General features: G+C 42.4%; 1 protein-coding gene across 14 annotated transcripts in view; it reads left to right on the top strand.

Moving 5' to 3' along the window:
* LOC127450303 (C-Jun-amino-terminal kinase-interacting protein 3-like) overlaps positions 1-14,612 on the top strand; it is a 78,384-nt gene that overhangs the window by 1,479 nt on the left and 62,293 nt on the right. The window lies entirely within an intron of this gene.

Raw genomic sequence — 14,612 nt, 5'->3', positions numbered from 1 at the left:
AGTGTCCCAATAATTCAAATCATATACCAAACTATGTATTTTATTTTATTTTTTTTATGTAAAAATGCAGAAAGTTTTTTGTGAGGGTTAGGTTTAGGGGTAGGGTTAGGGTTAGGGGATAGAATCTATAGTTTGTACAGTATAATTATATTTTTAAAAATAATAAAATATATAATATAATTGTACAAAATCATTATATCTATGGAGAGTCCTCATAAGGATAGCTGCACCAACATGTGTGTGTGTGTGTGTGTGTGTGTGTGTGTGTGTGTGTGTGTGTGTGGTAGAAGCCAATAAATCTCTGAATCTCTCAGAAAGATTCTCTCATACCTGCTGACTGTATATGGATTATACAGAAAGACAAACACACACTTACTGCCACTTTTGGCCACATTTGGTAACTGCTACTATGAATTGAAGCTACATAGATTTTGGAAGTGACATTATGCAAAATGACCACTGATGCTAATCGGCCAGTCGGGCACGCTTTCTTAAAATAATCTCAAAATAGCCAAATAAATATTGACAGATTAATTAGACTGGACAATATGTTTGTCTATCACTATTTACATTTCTTCACAAATCAATGCATGCTGCTGGCATTGCCAAAACATTCTACAAAACATAAATCCATCCTCAACTACACTCCCAGAACACTATTGGGATTCTTGTTGTGTATTAGCATTATATAAGGCAGTGGTTCTCAATCTTTTTTTGATGAACGCCCCCCTACTTCCCTTTCCTTACCTCAGTCTATTTCTGCCTAAAGTACAGTTAGCGTTGCAATAGTAAATTCAAGGGTACGAGTTTAAAAGCTCAAACTTTAAGAGCTTTGCACTCGCGCTGCACTGTCCATTGAGCTGCATCCATCTACAGAGCCATGCAGGTGCATTAGCCGAGGTTGTGCCTCTGCCTGTGTATTTGATGCTGCTAAACCAGATACTTCAAATGGGTCTCTAGACTTCAAAATCAGATGAACTGTGGTACAAATGCGTACCAACCAGTATAATTGAGAACCAACTGATATACTAACCTAACTCCCCCCTCTCTGCTTATTTGCTCTCAGCACCCCCTGGCATCCTTTGAATGCCCCCTGGTACCACCCCCATTGAGAACCCCTGATATAATTTTATTTTTATTTTTTTTGATTTTCTCCCCAATTTGGCATGCTCAATTCCCAATGCACTCTAAGTCCTCATGGTGGCGTAGTGACTCGCCTCAATCTGGGTGGTGGAGGATGAATCTCAGATGAGGAGGCAGTCAATCTGCATGTGTGGCTTCTTGAGCTCGTTACCGCAGAGACCTAGTGCATGTGGAGGCTCATGCTATTCTCCACAGCATCCACGCACAACTCACCACATGCCCCACTGAGAGTGAGAACCACATTGTAGCGACCATGAGGAGGTTAACCCAACGTGACTCTACCCACACTAGCAACCGGGCCAATTGGTTGCTTAGGAAACCTGACTTGATTCACTCAGCATGCCCTGGATTTGAACTTGCGACTCCAGGTGTGGTAGTCAGTGTCTTTACTTGCTGAGCTACCCAGGCCCCCCTGATATAAGGGTTTAAACTGTTGTACTAATAAATGGGCTATAGTCAAAATGTTAATGGGTTTCCTATTAAGGTGTAAGTAGTTAATGTTGTAGACTAATTGTATAAATTTAGTTTGTGAATATAAATGGAGAGTGTGACAAACCATTTTCATAACCAAGTAAAGAGAGCCAGAAGAGTGTAGTGTGTTTTATTTCAACTGGGGACAGGAAGAAAATCAATGGAATAGAAAACAGAGGATTTTTTTCTGTTGCATATGATACAGTAAAAAACAGGTGATGATGAAATGCTTGTCCTTATCTGCAGAGATGCTCCTTATACATCTCTTGATTGCTTCAGTATGAAAGCTAGCCTCTTGAAGCTAGCCTCATTTGCCATAAATGAATGCTGGGATTAGCTGTCATGATCTGCACATGTATCTGTTGGTTTGGCATTGTTGTGTGTTAATGCTGAGAGAAAGTGATGGAAAGCTTAGTGCATACATTTCTGTGGTTTTGAGAAGATGACACAAGTAATTTTTCCAACAGTTGTTTACAGACAGATTGTTTCACTTTTAATTGACTATATCACAATTCCAGTGGGTCAGAAGTTTACATACACTAAGTTAACTGTGCCTTTAAGCAGCTTGGAAAATTCCAGAAAATGATGTCAAGCCTTTAGACAATTAGCCAGTTAGCTTCGGATAGGCTAATTAGCTAATTGGAGTCAATTGGAGGTGTACCTGTGGATGTATTTTAAGGCCTACCTTCAAACTCAGTGCCTCTTTGCTTGACAACATGGGAAAATCTAAAGAAATCAGCCAAGACCTCACAAAAAAAGTGGACCTCCACAAGTCTGGTTCATCCTTGGGAACAATTTCCAAACACCTGAAGGTACCACATTCATCTGTACAAACAATAGTACGCAAGTATAAACACCATGGGACCACACAGCCATCATACCGCTCAGGAAGGAGACGCATTGGCTATGTTTACATGCACTGCTTTTCATCAATCCGAATGAAATCTGATTGCAGATTCCAAATGTACTGTTTATATGTCCCCTAAACTTTGGAATCCGATATAAATTGTAATGAATGATAGAGAGACACACAGACCCAAGAGGAGAGGAACAGATCAAAGGATTTATTAACAGTAATAATGAGCAGTCACTGGGTTGAGGAATGTAGAAAATCCTGACACTGGCTGCAACAGCGGGAAGTGATCTCCAATGGCGTGTGCATCGTAGTCGTGCAAGGGGCAATCCGTGAAGAGTGTGTTCGTAGGATGAGTGTGTGCTTTGTGGAAGTCAGGAACAGATTCGTAGAATCCTCCATTGATGCTTAGTGAGATGCAGAACAGCGCCCAGCAGAGATGAGCAAACTTTACTCCCGACACGCGGGCAGAGACGAGATATCCTCTATGGAAGACCAGCTGACACGCAGCAATACTGGAGGGCAACCACACACCCGACACACGGGCAGCCAACAGATACATGAGACAGGACCAGTTAGGCAGAGAGAGTGAGGTTAGTACTCAACATCAAACAACAATCTAGTATAGATACTGAGAACACGACGGGCTTAAGAAGGGAGTGAATTAGAGGAGAACAGGTGTTGCTCGGCACGCTAATCAGTGGCATGATCAGTGTTCCCCCGGAAACAATCAATTTTCACATGGAAATGCTGATCATGCATGCCGGCCGCACCTGCGAATCATGAGGGAGAGAAAATGAAAAAATACACAAAACAAACCGACAAACTCACCGGAGCCGTGACAACAAATATTTGTTTACATGTGCATTACATGTATTCCGAACCAAACTTCTGCGCGTGCGAAGAGTGTCAGTTGTTGCGTTCTGAAGAAACAGAGAAAAGCGGAGAAAATGAGAATGGCACCAAAGTCCGTAAGTGGCATTTTTGCTTTGTTGAGATATCTAGAAAATATGCCAGAAAAGCTTTCTTCTTATGTTACTCACTCTACTCGGCAAACAAAGAATTAGAAGCAGTGTCTAATACCCTGTCTGACTTTACCATGTATTTGCCTCATACCCATTCCTCCTCCAATCTAACCGCAGGCATTTCTGGATGCAAAGTAAAGACAGGTGGGTGAGAATTGTCCTTAAAGGAGTTTACAGATGTGGAATGGAAACAAAATAATAGGGACTTTAAGTAACAGCTGCGGACGGGACGCTGCACAGAAATCACTAAGCAATAATGACGGTGGAACAGAGAATTTTATCATTCAAGAAAAAGAAAAGAAGGGATGCTTGCAGTGTTAAATAACTGTCAGAAGAAGAGTTTTACTCTTGTACAATATAAATAGCCTATGTCTAAAACCTAGATATTATTACTAATTATCTACCAATATTTTACAACGTCAGAAAGTGAGTGAAGTTACATACACACAATGGAACACAGAACGCCGTAACCACACCTGCTGCTTAAAGTCCCTATTAAGAACGACACATCGTTTTTTTTTTTGCTTTATGTGATGTCATGAAAGAACATATGTGCCCTGCAGAATATTCAGTGTGAGCCCGCATACCCTTAATAATGCGTTTTGCCATTACTTTGTATAAATTAGGTTCCCGCGAAGAACATCATGTATAAAACATACATACGCACCACATCTCTACACATGAGCGCAAGGTATTTTGAATATGATTGAGAAAGTAGTCAGATTCAAACGTTTACATGGCTAATATTTTGCTTTTAATCAGATTATTTTAGGTCTACACCACCCCTTCAGTAGGATGGAAATTTCATTTGGATTCAGCTCAATCTGATAATTTTTGTGTTTACATTAAGGCTTTTCAATCCGATTGAGCTATCAGTCGGATTCTAAACGTATTATTTGGTTGCATGTAAATGTGGCCATTCTGTCTCCTAGAGATGAACGTAGTTTGGTGCGAAAAGTGCAAATCAATCCCAGAACAACAGCAAAGGACCTTGTGAAGATGCTGGAGGAAACAAGTATTTATATCCACAGTAAAACAAGTCCTTTATCGAATTAACCTGAAAGGCTACTCAGCAAGGAAGAAGCCACTGCTCCAAAACCGCCATAAAAAAAGCCAGACTACAGTTTACAAATGCACATGGGGACAGAGATCTTACTTTTTGGAGAAATGTCCTCTGGTCCGATGAAACAAAAATTGAAGTGTTTGGCCATAATGACCATCGTTATGTTTGGAGGAAAAAGGGTGAGGCTTGCAAGCCGAAGAACACCATCCCAGCCGTGAAGCATGGGGGTGGCAGCATCATGTTGTGGGGGTGCTTTGCTGCAGGAGGGACTGGTGCACTTCACAAAATAGATGGCATCATGAGGAAGGAAAATTATGTAGAGATATTGAAGCAACATCTCAAGACATCAGCCAGGAAGTTAAAGCTCAGTTGCAAATGGGTCTTCCAAATGGACAATGACACTAAGTATACCTCCAAAGTTGTAGCAAAATGGCTTAAGGACAACAAAGTCAAGGTCTTGGAGTGGCCATCACAAAGCCCTGACCTCAATACGATACAAAATGTGTGTGCAGATCTGAAAAAGCATGTGCGAGCAAGGATGCCTAAAAACCTGACTCAGTTACACCAGTTCTGTCTGGAGGAATGGGCCAAAATTCCAGCAACTTATTGTGAGAAGATTATGGAAGGCTACCCAAAACATTTGACCCAAGTTAAACAATTTAAAGGTAATGCTACCAAATACTAACAAAGTGTATGTAAACTTCTGACCCACTGGGAATGTGATGAAAGAAATTAAAGCTGAAATAAATAATTCTCTCTACTATTATTCTCTCTACTATTATTCTATAATTCTTCGATTACATGTCAATAAATAAATTATAAAATGTATTTGGCTAAGGTGTATCTAAACTTCTGACTTCAACTGTGTGTATCTACGTATATATATATATATATATATATATATATATATATATATATATATATATATATATATATATATATATATATATATATTTATTAGTATGTGTTAGGGGAGTATCGATTCTCTTCGAGCCAGCAATCCGATGTTTATCAATACCTCAAAGTCTACCCCAATTCGATTTCGATTCGATTTAGGGGCCTGTGATTGATATGAAACAATATTATGTGCCTACTTTTATAATAATATAAATAATAAAGTTACACACATGTGATCATCAATGTTCATCAGTATTCAAACAAAATAACAGCCGGTTTCGATTGAAGAAGTTGCTTACTGCAGTCAAAATAATGCACAGATATAATTTTATAAGTATTACATTATTATTATTACATTATTTTTATTGATATATTCTTTCACAAACAGTAGCCTATGCACTGCGGTGGTAGAGGAATGGGTCATGTTCATTTAAGATCATGGTTGGATCATATTTGGCCTCATATCCGTCACAGCAGTTGCACTTTTGAAATTGAAAACTGCTGTTTGCGATCACAGTTTGTGCGATTCCTTTGTGAACAGTTCAAATCTACCAACAGCAGCTGCGGGATGAATGAATCTAAATAGAGCAGACGTGATAACAATGAAGGTGATCAATGAAATATCATGAATCATGTCAAACCTTGAGTTTATCCTGATCCACGGATCCTGATGGGAATTTAAAGAAGCCCAACCTACAATAATCTTTCGGAAACAGAATGTTTCTACCCCACAAACAACTTCAGCAAAGAGCCCATAGACAGCAGTCCTTTTCTGCACTTTCAAAAGAACCCAGGAGTGCTTCAGCAAGTGCGGCATGTGGCAGATGTGAGAGTGTCAAAATAATGGTGCATTTTAAAAAATACATGTTGATTTTTATGCATTGCATTGCATTGTAGGTTATTTGATCAATACTCAAAGGGACCCAGATCGATGGATTTTACACCCCTAATATACAGTATACTGTATATAATGGTATACAGTATATTAGGGGTGTAACAATCCATCGACCTGATCGATCAGTTTTTTATATATACTGTATATACAGTATTATAATTTACTCTGTTTTTCCAAATTTCTATTCTAAAGAAGTAACATTTATAAGTTGCAAGGAAGTAAAATGCAGGTAACTTTTTTGTTGTTGTTTTTTTCTCACATTTTGTTTATTCCTAGCTTAAAAGTGTTTTGACATGCTCTCAAAATGTTTATAAATCATCATAACAGAGGCTAATACTGTAAACAATGTACAGTACAGACTAAATCCTTTAACCTTTCGCACGTATGCACTGGTTTGTAATGAATAAGGGCTAATGAACTCTGAAGTCAGAGCAGCGATGCGATAAATGACATCATTATAAACCATTGTCCTTATGACATCTAAAGCCACGCCTGCAACTTTCTTCACGACCCAGCTGAGTAGTGTGCAGGAAGATGATCCCCCCCACCCCAAAAAAGCTAGGTAGCGTGCATGTGTGAGGAGTGTGTCGCTTGTGCACTACAGATGGCATGCAAGTCACAACATGCTTTAAGCATACCATGTATCCTGCACACTGCAGCAGCCAAACAGATTTACGGAAGCAAGCAACAAAAAATAAATAAAGAGTGACTAGACAATAGAGAAAGACAGTGAACACTCCAGCAATGTCTTGGAATGTTTCACTGGCAGTTAGACGAGTCAGCTGTGAACCGTCATGTAACTGCCTAGTGTCACTTGACAAGCTTGATGCGTCACACTGGTGTTTAAAATTTGATACATTGTATAATAACCGCTGAAAAAACCTCACACTGCAGGGATCAGTTAAATCATTTAGAAATTACATGTGAAAGGGTTAATGAAATTCATAACTCCAAGGGAAATAGAAGTGAAATTTGCATTTCTACAGGATTGTTTCTACTGTAGAAAGATGTTAGATTTGAGACATTTCAGCACAAAAATGTATTTGCTGAAGAGAGGTTTTCACAATGCAACATCATTCTAGCAATTTCAAGTTGAAGATGGGTCTGCATGTATTCTGAGGTTGTTTTGGGTACCAAGGACAAATGTGGGAGGAGGATGGGCAGTGAGGGTGATTGTGGATAATCAATTTTCTCATAGAAGGAGGCTGGCTGACGCTGTAACCCGATTCTCATATTATGAGACAGACAGAGAGCACAGAGTGAGGGAAAGAGACAGTAAGGGATGGAGAGAGTGATAGAGGGAGAGAGGGAGTAAACAGCGTTCTCCAATTTCATGTCCTGTGGGATTATGGCAGTAGACTATAATGGACACAGGGAGGACATCTAACCCCTCTGTTTCTCACTTGCTTCCTCTCATACAGACTGCACTATACTAACAGACATACTGTATATAAAACGACTTGATATAATACAGCATTAATCAATCCTCATGAGAGAAATCACAATGTCTGATGACTCTCAAAATTGAGCACCATTAAAATGGAACTTGAAGGACCTAAGTGCAAACAAAAGGAATTTTAGCTACAGTGCGCCTTTAGGGTGACTAAATCATCCATCCACAGTATAAAATAATAAATATAGATCTTTTATAACATAATGCATAAGATTTATTAACTTTTTCACTCCACATTCATGTCTTTTAAATGCATGGTGGCATGACAGGTGCACTTGGCTTTGGCCCAACTAGTCATATTATAACTGGCCTCAGCGTTTTGCCATGTTCCTAAAGACAGAGGTTACACGCGACATGTATTTAACAGTTCCTCAGCTGACAACCTTACATGAAATATTATTTCTAAGGGGTAATGACATGAGGAATTACATTTTAATTGATCTTTTCAAATGTAAGAGTTAATTGTATTAAAACATGGGTTTTCAAAGTCTTGGACAGTAAGCCACCCCTCTAAGAAAGTTTAAAAGGCCGTGCCCCCCTTGATCCCCCCCCCCCCTTTTTTCAGATTTACAGTTATACAATAATGAATAATTGTGTTATGATTCAATTATGAATGAATAAATAATAAATAAGATAGTCTATGCTAAATGTAAAAAATATCTAAATATAAGTCAGCAGGTACATTCTGTCCACTTATTTTATGTTTTATCAGGTATTTTCCTCTAGTGTAATATTATCAAAATGCATCATATTTCAGGTGTTGGAGCAATTCACCAATGATGATCAATAACATTTAATTCAGTCTGACAGACTCATTTAGCAATGTGTAAAACATTGATGCGTGATTAACAGCTATTTTCCACATACCCTGAAACTTAAAGGGATCTGTTACAGTGGTGCCGAAAAATAATTTCGTCATGGAGTCCTTGTCGCTGAGGCCCTCCTGGAGCTGCGGGCAGAACGAGAACAACGGTTCCAGGCCCTGATGCATGCCCAGGTGGAGGACCGCCTGGTGGTCCAGAGCTTACTGCCACAGGGGGGTACTCCAGCAGCAACCCGACCAAACCCACCATGCCCCAGATCACACTGGCAAAAATGGGGCCCCAGGACGACCCTGAGGCATTTATAGATTTGTTTGAGCGTGCCGCGGAGGGGTTGTCCTGGCCCCGCGTGCAGTGGGCAGTCCATCTGTTGCCACTGTTGTTGGGTGAGGCTCAGCTTGTGGGCCAACAGCTTCCGGTCGCAAGTTTGCTGGAGTACCCGGACCTAAAACGAGCCATCCTGCAATGGGTCAGCCATAACCCATAACAGCATCGCTGATGATCGGGGAGTTCTGCCACCCGCTCACCTTCGCGCAACAGCTCCATGACGCCTGTCGGAGGTGGGTGCTGGCCGAAGACCATGACGCTGATGGAGTGATCAACTTGGTGGTGCTGGAGTAGTTTGTCGACTGGCTGCCGAGTGGAATGGCGGAGTGGGACCAGTGCCACCGTCCGGCGTCACTGGAAAAGGTAGTCCAGCTGGCAGAAGACCATTTGGTGGTGTATCTGGGGGCCAGAGAACCCTCTTCTCTCTCTCTCTCTCTAGCCCTTCCCCCTCTCCATCCTCCCCTTTTCCTGTTTTTGCGCCCCGGAACTGGGGGTCCCTAACCGCAAAACTTGCTGCCCTGACCCGGGGCTTCCCCAACCCTCCTGTTTCCCCTGTGGCTGTCTCCTCTCCCTCACAAGTTGGTGACTCGGCGGCCACCGGTGCGGGCGTAAAACCTGGGCTGGTCTGCTGGCGCTGCGGGAATCCTGGGCATTTCCAGGACAGATGCCAGCTGATGGAGGTGGGGCATTGGTTCGGATTCCTGACGCACTACAGGCCGACCCCGATCGAGCTGGGACGTACCAGATACCGGTGAGTATTGAAGGAAGTACATACCAAGCCTTGGTGGATTCAGGCTGTAATCAAACCTCAATTCATCAATGCTTGGTTCAATGCGAGGCTTTGGATGAAGCATGCTGGGTGAAGGTGAGGTGTGTGCATGGGGATGTTCATTTATTCAATTCAAAGGGCAAAAGAAAATAGAGGTGGCGGTTAGTCCCTGCCTCACCCATCCACTAATTTTGGGTATGGATTGGCCAGCATTTACAACATTATCGAGGGGAATTTGTGTGGATGGTCCTGTAACAAAGTGTATCGATGTGTGGTGTACGAGTAGCTGGCTGGGGAGGCGGTACCAGGGCCGTCTACTCCATGTCAGGATGATGCAAGCTTCCCCCGCCTTTAGAGGATTCCCTGCAGAGGATTTCCCTCTGGAGACCCTTAGGCACGCCTTTGACCAAGTGAAAGTGATTGATGGTCAATGCCTCCAGCCAGACATTGCACTCTCATACACATATTTTTTGATTATTAAGGATCAGTTGTATCGAGTGATGCAGGACACTCAGACAAAGGAGGATACAACACAATTATTAGTACCAAAGTACTGTTGGGAAATGTTATTCCAGACGGCTCATTATAATCCAATGGCGGGTCACTTAGGGCAGGAAAAAACACTAAACCGTCTGATGGCCTGTTTCTATTGGCCGGGCATTTGCAGGGATGTTTGCAGGTGGTGTGCAGCATGCCATGAATGTCAGCTGGTGAATCCCGTGGCCACCCCAAAAGCGCCATTGCGCCCCCTTCCATTGGTCGAGGTCTCCTTAGAAAGAATTGCCATGGGCCTTGTTGGGCCATTAGAGTGGACGGCACGTGGGCATCGCTTTGTGTTGGTGCTGGTGGACTACGCAACACGATATCCGGTAGCAGTGCCTCTGTGCAACATCTCAGCATGAAGGGTTTGGGAGGCACTCTTCAGAATAATCTCCCGGGTGGGGATTCAAAAAGAAATCCTCACCGATCAGGGCACTATGTTTATGTCACATACACTACGTGAATTGTACAAATTATTGGGTATTAAATTGATTCGGACCAGCGTTTACCACCCCCAAACGGACGGCTTGATCAAACAATTTAATCAGACTCTAAAGAATAGGATTCGTAAGTTCGTGCACGAAGGCGCTCGAAATTGGGACAATTTGTATGGCCGTCATCCGCTCTGCGTGCTCGATGTCCTATGGGAAAATTGGGAGGAGGGACCTTAAAACAGCAAAAATGAAATTCTAAATGTTCTTGACATGAGAGCAAAACTCCACACACTGGGGCAATTAACACAGGAAAATTTGCTCCAGGCTCAAGAACAACAAAGCCATCTGTATAATAGGGGTACTCGGCTACGGGAATTTACACTGGGAGATAAAGTCCTTGTATTGCTCTCCACATCGAGCTCTAAATTACTCGCCAAGTGGCAAGGACCCTTTGAGATCACACGACGAGTTGGGGAAGTCGATTATCAGGTTAACGAATGGATAGAGGTGGAGCACGTCAGATTTACCACCTCAATCTCCTAAAACCGTGGAGGGAGGCAGTTCCTGTGACGTTGGAGATGGTGGTTCCGGAGAGGGAGGAGCTCAGACTGGAGGTGAACTTAAAAGCCACCGACTTGCGGAGACCACCTCTCACCGTCACAAATCACGGAGGTTGCAAGGAGAATTCTCCGACATGTTCTCGCATCTTCCTGGCTGTACGAATCTCATAGAGCACCATATCGAAAGGACCCCAGGGGTAGTGGTACGCAGTCATCCCTACTTATTACTCGAACACAAAAAAAGTGGTTCAGGAAGATTTAAAGGCCATGCTAGATATGGGGGTAATAGAAGAATTCCACAGTGACTGGGCCAGCAAGGTGGTGCTGGTTCCGAAGAGTGACAGCTTGGTCCGGTTCTGTGTGGATTATAGAAAAGTCAATTCGGTGTATAAATTTGATGCGTACTCAAAGACTCGCATTGACGAACTGCTCAGTCGGTTAGGCGTGGCTTTTATTCTACACTGGATTTGACAAAGGGATATTTCCTTAACTCCCATGTCCTAGGAAAAAAATGTATTTTCCACTCCGTTTATATTACACCAATTTGTCACCCTTCCTTTCGGTTTGTTTGGGGCCCCAGGCACATTTCAGATACTCATGGACAGAAATCTCCGCCCCACACTCTGCCTATGCTGCTGCTTATCTTGACGACATTATTATTTATAGTAATGTTTGGCAGCGGCACATTCAACATCAAAGAGATGTCTTGAGATCGCTGAGATGGGCGGGACTCACGGCAAACCCTAAGAAGTGTGCAATTAGACAGCTGGAAGTACGGTATCTGGGCTTCGACTTGATTCACAGGCAGGTGCGGCCCCAAATTTATAAAACTGCAGCGAATGCAGTCTGTCTGAGTCCTAAGACCAAAAAGGAGGTGAGACAGTTCCTGGGGCTGGCTGGCTATTATAGAAGGTTTATGCCTAATTATTCGGCCATCACCAGCCTGCTAACTGAGCTAACGGATGACTCCCCGGCCTGAGTCGGGCAGTGGGGGTAGGTGGAAGCGGGGCTGTGACCGAGCGCTGATTTGTGAATGGAGAGCAAGCCTAGGAGAAATTAATGGTAAGGACTCTCACCTGTGTATAATTTCCTTAACAGCTGTTCTGTGTTTCAGTGAGCAGTGTTGGGGAGATGGGAGATGAGAAGCCCGGAGGGGAGGGAGAAACGAGTTTGATCCTGTGTGTGTGTGTGTGTGTGTGATCTTTAGAAGCCACTGAAAAGTGAAGTCTTTGTTAATAAAATGTTTAGTACCTCCCTTCTGTATGCAGACTCATCGTCATCTCGGATGAGACCGATGACAGTGGTGTCGTCTGCAAACTTCAGGAGCTTGACCGAGGGGTCCTTGGCGATGCAGTCGTTGGTGTAGAGGGAGAATAGTAGTGGGGAGAGCACACATCCCTGGGGGGCACCAATGCTGATTGTACAGGTGCTGGAAGTGAATTTCCCCTGTCTCACAAGCTGCTGCCTATCTGTTAGAAAGCTGGTAATCCACTGACAGATAGACATGAGAACAGAGAGTTGGTGTAATTTAGTCTGGAGTATAGCTGGGATGATGGTGTTGAAAGCCGAACTGAAGCCCACAAAAAGGATCCTTGCATATGTCCCTGGTCTGTCCAGATGTTGCAGGATATGATGCAATCCCATGTTGACTGCATTGAAGGGGATCTAGAAAGGGTCCAGTGATGTCCTTCAGGTGGGCCAACACCAGTCTCTCAAATGACTTCATGACCACAGATATCAGGGCGACAGGTCTATAGTCATTAAGTCCTGTGAGTTTTGGTTTCTTTGGGATGGGGATGATAGTGGAACGTTTGAAGCAGCATGGGACTTCACACTGCTCCAGTGATCTATTGAAGATCTGTGTGAAGATGGGGGCCAGCTGGTTAGCACAGGATCTAAAACATGCAGGTGAAAAACCATCTGGGCCCTGTGCTTTCCTTATCCTTTGTTTTTGAAAGACGTGGCTCACATCATCTTCACAGATCTTAAGTGCAGGTTGAGTAGCAGGAGGGGGGAGGAGGGGGGTTGCAGGAGGTGTTGGTGTTTGTGTGAAGTAAAGGTCAGAGTGGGTGTGGGGTGTGAGATTGGGCCTTTCACATCTACAGTAGAACACATTCAGGTCATCAGCCAGTTGTTGGTCCACCACAGGGTTGGGGGTAGGAGTCCTGTAATTCGTAAGTTGTTTCATGCCACTCCACACTGATGCAGGTTCATTAGAGTATCTTCTTTTAGCCACTCTGATTCTCTGAAATAAGAAACTATATTTGCATTATTTTTTATAAAAAATACCAGTTTGTCCTCATGACAATGGGATTATACTTAGCCTAACTGTTTTTAGCCTATATCTGTGATAAACCCACAGCACATGAGCCAATCTCTGTCTCTATGTGAAACTGCAGATTGTCACAAACACATGAAGACATGTCGACCCTATATCATGTTGAACTCGTAATAATGGACACACGTGATTTTGTTCCACTTATTTTTTTCTGCACCCTAGATTTGTGCAGCTTTTTTTGTGAAGCGACAGATGTTTAGTTGACGGTTTTATTTGCTCACGTCATTTACATCTTCAGCGAGCATCATAATAGCCTATCATTCTTACAATATGAATTTGACCATGTATTATGCTGCATTTCATAAAAAAAAATAAATAAAAAAAAAGATGAGTTGATTAATCAAACTCCGGTATTGTTTTTCCCTTGATATAACATGTCTGCAGAAGCAGAATATGAATGAACAGAGGCAGAGCTGTGCGGCTTTATAATAGATTTGCGAATGTCATAGAGCGGCGTAGTTTATTTGAGAGCATGTGTCCAGTTTTGAGCTAGAGTTGTCCGCGTGCGAGCAGAGAGATTTGCGCTGGCGCAGCTGGTACATGGATGCGCTCTTGCATGATATGCATGTTGTGCTCTCCACATTAACAATATTATGATCTTAATATGATCTATTAAGCTGGATTATGGTCCATTATGCCAATAATTTTAATTTATATTCACAATACATTTTTATTGTATTTACTGTATGTATCTTTTGAATTTACTTGGTGAAATTATTATCAATCTCCACGCCTCCCCTCACATGCTCTGGCGTGCCTCCCAGTTTAAAAACCATGGTACTAAAAAAACAAACTGTAAGTTTCAGATCTCAAAGCTTCCTCCTTGCTGCAAAAAGAGCATTTGTTGAAATCAAGCTGTCAGTTAGAGAGCCAATCATAAAAGTGGGCGTTTACTGTCAAGTCTTAAAGGAAAAGTAGCAACAAAACCGAGCATCAGAATCAGGGTGGAAAATGATCAAGTTTTACACAACTGTTTTTGTGCAAAAAAATGTACTTGAAAGTGAACCTCAAGGAACATATTAA

This window comes from Myxocyprinus asiaticus, chromosome 13 (genome assembly GCF_019703515.2).
Source record: "Myxocyprinus asiaticus isolate MX2 ecotype Aquarium Trade chromosome 13, UBuf_Myxa_2, whole genome shotgun sequence".
In the NCBI taxonomy this organism is placed as follows: domain Eukaryota; kingdom Metazoa; phylum Chordata; class Actinopteri; order Cypriniformes; family Catostomidae; genus Myxocyprinus; species Myxocyprinus asiaticus.
The sequence above is the reverse complement of the archived record's forward strand: the minus strand, read 5'-3'. Positions and strand labels throughout refer to the sequence as shown.